The sequence below is a fragment of the Octodon degus genome, unplaced genomic scaffold (genome assembly GCF_000260255.1).
Source record: "Octodon degus isolate 3935 unplaced genomic scaffold, OctDeg1.0 scaffold00030, whole genome shotgun sequence".
NCBI classification, from domain to species: domain Eukaryota; kingdom Metazoa; phylum Chordata; class Mammalia; order Rodentia; family Octodontidae; genus Octodon; species Octodon degus.
In genome coordinates this window covers 11,138,530-11,145,939 of record NW_004524606.1, presented here as the reverse complement: position 1 = coordinate 11,145,939, position 7,410 = coordinate 11,138,530, and the positions used below count along the sequence as shown (strand labels likewise).

The following is a 7,410-nucleotide window of genomic DNA, read 5'->3' as shown; positions in this document are numbered from 1 at the left end:
TGCCTGTATTGCATCAAGACCAGGCCAGTGTGGCCGAGCAGATGGCTATGTGCTAGAGGGCAAAGAGCTGGAGTTCTATCTGAGGAAAATCAAGGCCCGGAAAGGCAAATAAACCTTCCCTCCTGGTTTAACTCATGTAATAAAGGTGTTTATTGTTCTAAAAAAAAAAAGAAAGAAAAATGACAGAAACCTTGAATGAGCAATATAGGAAAGAAACAAAATGTATGAAGATTCAAAGAGATATACAAGAAATTAAAAACTCCATTAGAAGTTGGCAAAATCATTTAAATGAATTGAAGATGGACTTTCAGACCTTGAAGGCACCATTGCAGCTAGTGAAAATGAAAGGATCTCTTAAAAACAATGAGGATCCAGGAAATAATTCAACAGCTACAAGATGATGTAAAATGAACAAAACGACTAACAGGCATCAATGAGAAAGGAGGAGGCAACACAAATGACATAAAAAGAGTATGGGCAGAATAGCAGAAAACTTCCCACATATGGGGAAACAATCTGACATTCAGGTAACTGAGGCATAAAAAACTCAAAGTAACATCAACTCAATTAAAACTACAGACAGACATGTAACTACTAGGATCCCAGAAATTCAGCAAGAGAACATACTAAAAGCAATTAGAGAAAAGAAACAGATCACATTTAAAGGAAAATCCATCAGAATAACAGATTTCTCTTCACAAACCATTAAGTCAAGAAGAGTATAGAGTGAAGTACTTCAAGTCCTACAAGAAAACAAATTCCAACTCAGACTGTGTGCCCTGCAACTCTCAAGTTTAATGGAGAAGTAAAAATGTTTCCATGACAAAGAACTAAAGAAATTCATGATGACCAAACCAACCCTACAGAGTACTAAAAGATATTCTAGAACAGGATCAAAATGCCTGCAATTCCAAGACAACAGAAGGAATCCACCAAACATGGGAAACTATTAAACACAGGAGAAAAGTAGGGAACCAATAGCAGGAAAATACCATGACAAACAAGTCAATACATATCAATTATAGCCACCAATGTAAATGGACTCAATTCACCAAGTAAAAGAAAAAGACTAGCAAAAGGATTAAGAAACAAAATCCAACAATATGCTGTATACAAGAAACACATTTAACCCATAAAGAAATTAACAGGCTGAAAGTCAAAGGATGGAAAACAATACTATATGCTCCAGGTCCTCAGAAAAAAGCACAAGTAGCTATTTTGTTCACTGGCAACCTGCAAACCAAGAATGATCAAATAAGATTTTTTTAAAAAAAGGTTACTATATACTGGTTAGGAGAAAAATTCAAGAGGAAGAGGTAAGTCATAAATATGTAGGTACCAAATATGGGAGTACCAAATATGGGAGTACCCAACTATATAAGGTAATTTTTAAAGGACATGAAAAATCTAACAGCCAACATCACAATCTTAACAGGGGACCTTACACCCTTTATCTCAAAAAAATAGGTCAAGCAGACAAAAAATCAGCAGAAGTAGCAGAACTGAACAAAGGCTTTGGGCAAATGGACTTAGTGGACATATACAGCGTTCCACCCAACATCTAAATACATTCTTTTCAGCTGCACGTGACGTTTTCTAAAATACACCACGTACTAGTCCACAGATCATGCTTAAATATATACAAGAAAACAGAAATTATCCCGTGCATATTATCTGACCACAATGCAATGAAACTAGGTATTAACAAAAGAAACTACAAATATATGAAAATTAACACCCTCCTCAGCAACCAATGGGTTACAGATGAAATTATAAAGAAATACTTATCAAATACTGAGGCTGTATCATAAACTAGCTAAGCAAACACAAACCTCAAAGTGGTCCTTACCATTATCAAATTCACAAATAAATTAAGAATGAATATTTACCACCCAAAATAAAAGACAATGGAATGGCTTATTCTTAAGGAATTATCTTTAAAAACAAAAACAGTGGTTCGATCCTGAGAACTCAAGCCAGCCAAACCTGCCCTGAAGGCATTCAGAGCAAAAAAACAAAACAAAACAAAAACCCTAAAAACAAAAACAAATTCAAAATCGCCATGGAGAAGTTCAGCAGTCTTCCTCACAGTGGTGAAAGCAGGAGTTTAAATAGCACAAGAGAGTAGGAAAAGCATTATAGAATGGGAACATCATGAAGGTATACAGGCTGGAATGTTTGGAGGAGTGCACAAGCTTGCTCCAGTAAAAGACAGAAAAGCTATTGGAGTAAAGCATGATAGCCAAACAGTTTGTGCACACATCCTTACCAATAAGGAGTACTTTAGAAACATTCACATGAATGGCTAGCATTATGGCCTGCCGGTAGAGCGCTTGCCTAACAGGTGTATGACCATGAGTTTGAACTCCAGGACTGCAAATAAAATGTGAAAGTCTATGTAGGACTGGCTCTAACTGCTCTAATACAACTTGAATATTCTAGGCTGTCTCCATCTTTACATCTACACTATACTCCCTCAAGCAAGAAAAGCAATCCTTAACTCTCCCACCTTCAGCTTGCAGAGTTCCCCTTGCACAGCATACCATGCAACCTTCCCATACATATTCCCAGCCTAGAATTAAGGTCCCCTCTTTACATACCCACGTCACATGCCCTCTTTCTAGCATAGAACCTATCACACTGGATTCTAATTTTGTCTTTCCTACTAAATCACACACTGAGGATTATGACACATTTGTCTTTTTGCTTCAGGGTACAGCACAATCCTTGTTCCATAGATGCACTCAATGATTAGATGTGTGAAATAAAGATCAAATATTTTTAAAGACAGTTTAATGTAACTATTAACACAATTGGGATAGAAAAATAATTGTTTTTATGCTTCCTGACTTTTGAGAATATATTCCATGAGAATAAACCTATTATGAAAGTAACAAGACTATGTTCAGTTCTCAAATTCTCAGCAATTGTACACTGCACTAAAAGCTCAAGTCCACTCAACTGTACCAACTTGGTGCATGTAGTACAGTTCCAAGTCATAAGGCACCATCTAAACCAGGATGAAGGTGGCTTACTGACACACTGTGCTTGCAGAAGCACTTACGTTCTCACAAGTTTTGTTCTACAGATAAGGGGGAGCCGGTCTGTTTCATGCACTGCTGTGATGCTCACTTCCTACTGCAGCGGTACACAGACTATGAGACACCCAGCACTGTGCAATACTCCAGCTCTACAATCCTAGCAGCAACGAAAAGACTAAAAGATTCCAGGGTAAACAGCATCTTGAGGTGGGTAAACTGGAAACATAATCACTAAAACTTAGGAATCCTTAGGGGATTCAATGTGTATTTGCAATCACAGAGCTAGCCATGTACCCAGTAAGTAGCTTGCAGACTATTTAACAGGATTACTGGCATCTTTGTATATTGTTTAAAAAAAAAAAAACAGAAAAACCCTGGGGCCAGGGAGTTAGCTCAGTAGAATAAGCAAGTGCAAGGGTCTGAGTTCAATCCCCAGTTCTGCGCAAAAAAAAAAAAAAACAAAACCTGCAACACCATTGCAAAAAAAATAAAAATTTAAGTTTATAAAAAAATCCAAAGACCACAAACTCTAAATTAAAATCTGTCACTCTGAAACTTGCAATAGAAGGGATCTAAATTGCAAGAAAATGAGCAGAGAAGGGCTGGGACGATAGCTCAGTACAGTAAGTGCTTGCCTGGTAAGCGCAAGGGCCTGAGTTCAATCCCCAGTTCCACCAAAAAAAAAAAAAAAAAAAAAAAAAAAAAAAAAAAAAAAAAAAAAAAAAAAAAAAAAAGAGCAGAGATCTTTCCTCAATCACCTAATTTCTGGTTAGTGTAATTATAAAGTCTTCATATAAGCCCAAACCTCAACTCGCCAGAATTAATGTTTAGCAAATAAAATTTGGTGGGTTAGAACAAATATAAACGGGCCCAAAGTCATAAATATTTGATATCAACCACGCAACAGGCATACATGAATTCAAAAGTGAAAACAACCTCATTAGTTACCTGAGAACAGGATTCTAAAATGTCTCTAACATAAATGTAAACACATTCATATTAACTAGCATACAATTATGGTCAGCTAACAGGCTTTGAGAGACCTGGTAAAAACACATACATGTCATTCAACTCAGCTCTTTCTCCCTGATAAACACAGATTATTAAACAGAAGGTTCAGTCATTGCATTCAATTTTCCTTCCCATAGATCAAAAAATGCTTGTGGGACCTCTGGGGTTAACAAAAAAAAAAAAAAAAAAAAAAAAAAAGCCCGATGTTTTATGGTAAATAAAGTAATTCCACACATGAAAATATTCTGATTTATATTTTATTGCATTATGAAAATAATACATTTATTTGGCAAAGTATTCTAGTCTCCAAGTTGAAATAAAATTCTTAAGTGTACGGATCATTTTTAAAATGTGAAATTGATGTAGTCTAACCAATACATACTAACATCCATATTAGGTCAATAACTCAGGAAACCTAATTTTAATAATTCCACATGAAAATACAAGGTGTTTTTGCATTCATCCATTTTATAACTAGCACAGATCTTGAGAACTGACCTTCATTTTTATCCAAATCAACACATTTAAGAAACTCCTGTTCAGAAGACAATTTAAAACACTACCCAAAATTTTTATTTCCTTTGGTTCTACAAGTTGCATTTTCATCCTTACAGTTTTCATTAACATTGTAGCAACTTTCAATTCTGCCCAAGTACCTTCATAAGTAAACTAATATATTACATTATTGGAAAAATTGATTTTACAAATGCAAAAGTGCATAGATACATGCCTATCTACACCAGCAAACAAAATAGTCTGAACTTCCATGTTTTAACAGGTCACACCTTCTGGCCCAAGACTTCTGGAATACCTTTCCAAGCCAAGTGGTTATGAGTCCCTCATTAGCAATTTCACTGCTCTGTCTATACTTCTGAAAGGTCTATTTGTGATATACTGGGATTAAATTCATCTAATCACTAATATGACAGCTGTTCAAGGTCAAGAAACAAGTACCTTCCATCATTTAAGTCCTGCTTTTCTCCCTTTCAATCTTTTATTAGGACTTACTTGACTTGATGCATTAAGAAAATGTGCCTAAAACTAGCCTTTTAAAAACTCATGAGTCAGTTACTGTTCAAACTGACATTTTCACTGAGCAAAGCCCATTACGTACACCTATGCACACTTTGGAAATGTACTTCTAAATGGCCACTGATATAAACAGCTGAACAAGGTTCCTCAATTTCACTACAGAAGTATTCCACCTATCCTAAAGATATTCCATCAGCATTCTATAGTTACCTGTATAAACAGCAACAAGTTTGATCTATGATCAACATATGAATATCTAATAAATATTAAACTATAGATTAAAACGCAGATCTCTCATAGAGTTAAGTGATGTCATTTTGGTACATTCACCATTATTTGTACTTTATTTAATAAAGAAATACATTTGCCCTTGCAAAAATAGCAATTGCAAGTTTACAAATAAAACCACAGACCTCAAAGTCACGATGCTAAATCTCCAACTTATAACAAAAGTAAATTGCTTGTTTACAAATGGTCCATGGCACAATTAAAAAAAAAAGTATATCAAAAGGTCACAGGAGCTTAAAGAATAGGTTTATTGACAATAATTTCATAAATATTCTAAAGAAAACGTCTAAACTTAAAAATGTTTAAAATCAGTTTTCATTGGCAAAATTTTCAACAAAACAAGTAGGTCACTACAAAGAATGTCACATTTAAAATTTGCTTCATTTTGACATTTTTGAAAAAAAGTTTTAAAAATTTACAATGTCTGATTTTTCCCCCACTTGGATACAGTAAATAAAACTGAAATTTCAGCTATCAGACACATTCGTGTTAGCAACTAGCTGCTGTGAACCTGACAGTTAAGCAAGTCAGTAGTATGTTATTCTACAAACATAAACGGAGCCCAATCATTTTGGTATTTATAGTCATAGCAATTTTAAGTAGTCAAAATGCAAAACTTGTGGTTTCCCTCCAAATCACCCAAAGCATGAGAGCGTGAGAAGTTGTTTGCATCAGTTTTTAAATGCATCTGTGTATGTCAGGTATCTGAAACAAAAAAGGGGGTTCTTTTGTGTTTTGATAAAAATGTAGTCAGGTATTTCATAACATTAATATTTATTGCTTTATATGAATACTGTATTGAAAGCCCAAGCACTCAAGTTTACACACAGAAATTATACAATTATATACCGCTTCACAAAGGCAGTGAACACATTACATTCTACAAAATCTACTTTACAGAAATTTAAAAATTCTAAATATCAAAAAGTACAGCTGAAGAAACAGGTATAAATTTGGCAGCCAGTAATTTTGACAGGGAAGTTGCAGCCTACATGACTTTAAATATGTGAATCTGAAAATATTGAGTTTAGAGTAATTGTGCTTTGTGTTGATCTGAAAACTATAACACTGGCTGTCGAAGAAGCATGTTCAAAAATATTTCATTCACTTCAAAATGTCATACAAACTATGGTGTTTTCTACATACCCCCTAATGCCTCAGTTATTTTAGCTCAAGTACATTACTAAAGTAATATATTAATTCTCCCAGGACACTGGTGTTTCATACCATGACATTTGCATTCTCTAGAATAATTTAGAAAGAAATGTGTGATATTCACAATGTTCAGAAAACATACCAAAGGTTACAGAACTCACTGGGTTCTTCTGAGATGGTCTCAGATTAGCTTCTTAAGCATTCACTCTACAAAATAGCTAAGGTTTGAACACAATTTCTAAGATAAAGCACATTTTCTCATAAATAATGAAGTCTTTTTTTCTTCAGGCACCTCAGAAGTATATAAAAGAATTTAGTTTGAGCAGATCTCTCGGAATGTGTTTAACCTGGTATTTCAACAGACTTAAGATTTCCAGGGTTCCACAAGGGCCAGATTTTATTTGAATTACTCAGAAGAGAAAGAAAATGTCTTCTGAAAGAAGTGAACTTAATCATCACCAATAGAAAAAGTATTCACTGTATTTGTCTCTTATAGAAACAGAAAAATATAACATTTCCCCCCCTTAGAATAATATATATATGTATATATGTTCCATTGTACATAGTCAAACAATAAAATCTGGAAACCAGCATGAAACCCTATAATTCACATGTTATGTTGAAACTATGACCAAAATATGAAAACTGCTACAGCTTCAGACAAGACAAACCATTCTTGCATATGTATAAACTAAATGGGATAATCTTGAAAGATTTTCAAAATAATAATTACTTTCCAGTTTAAAAACTTTAATTCTAAATTTAAAAAAAAAAAATCTATACACAAACCACTGATTTGACCAGACCACCACCCCCCAAAAAAAGTCGGCGGTAAGCAGGACCCAGAGGAACTGATATTCACAGTTCTTAACATATACAACTC

At 34.4% G+C, this 7,410-nt stretch overlaps 1 pseudogene; it reads left to right on the top strand.

Moving 5' to 3' along the window:
* The window catches only part of LOC105741973, a 771-nt pseudogene extending 640 nt beyond the window's left edge, over positions 1-131 (top strand).
* The last annotated feature ends 7,279 nt before the right edge of the window (positions 132-7,410 follow it).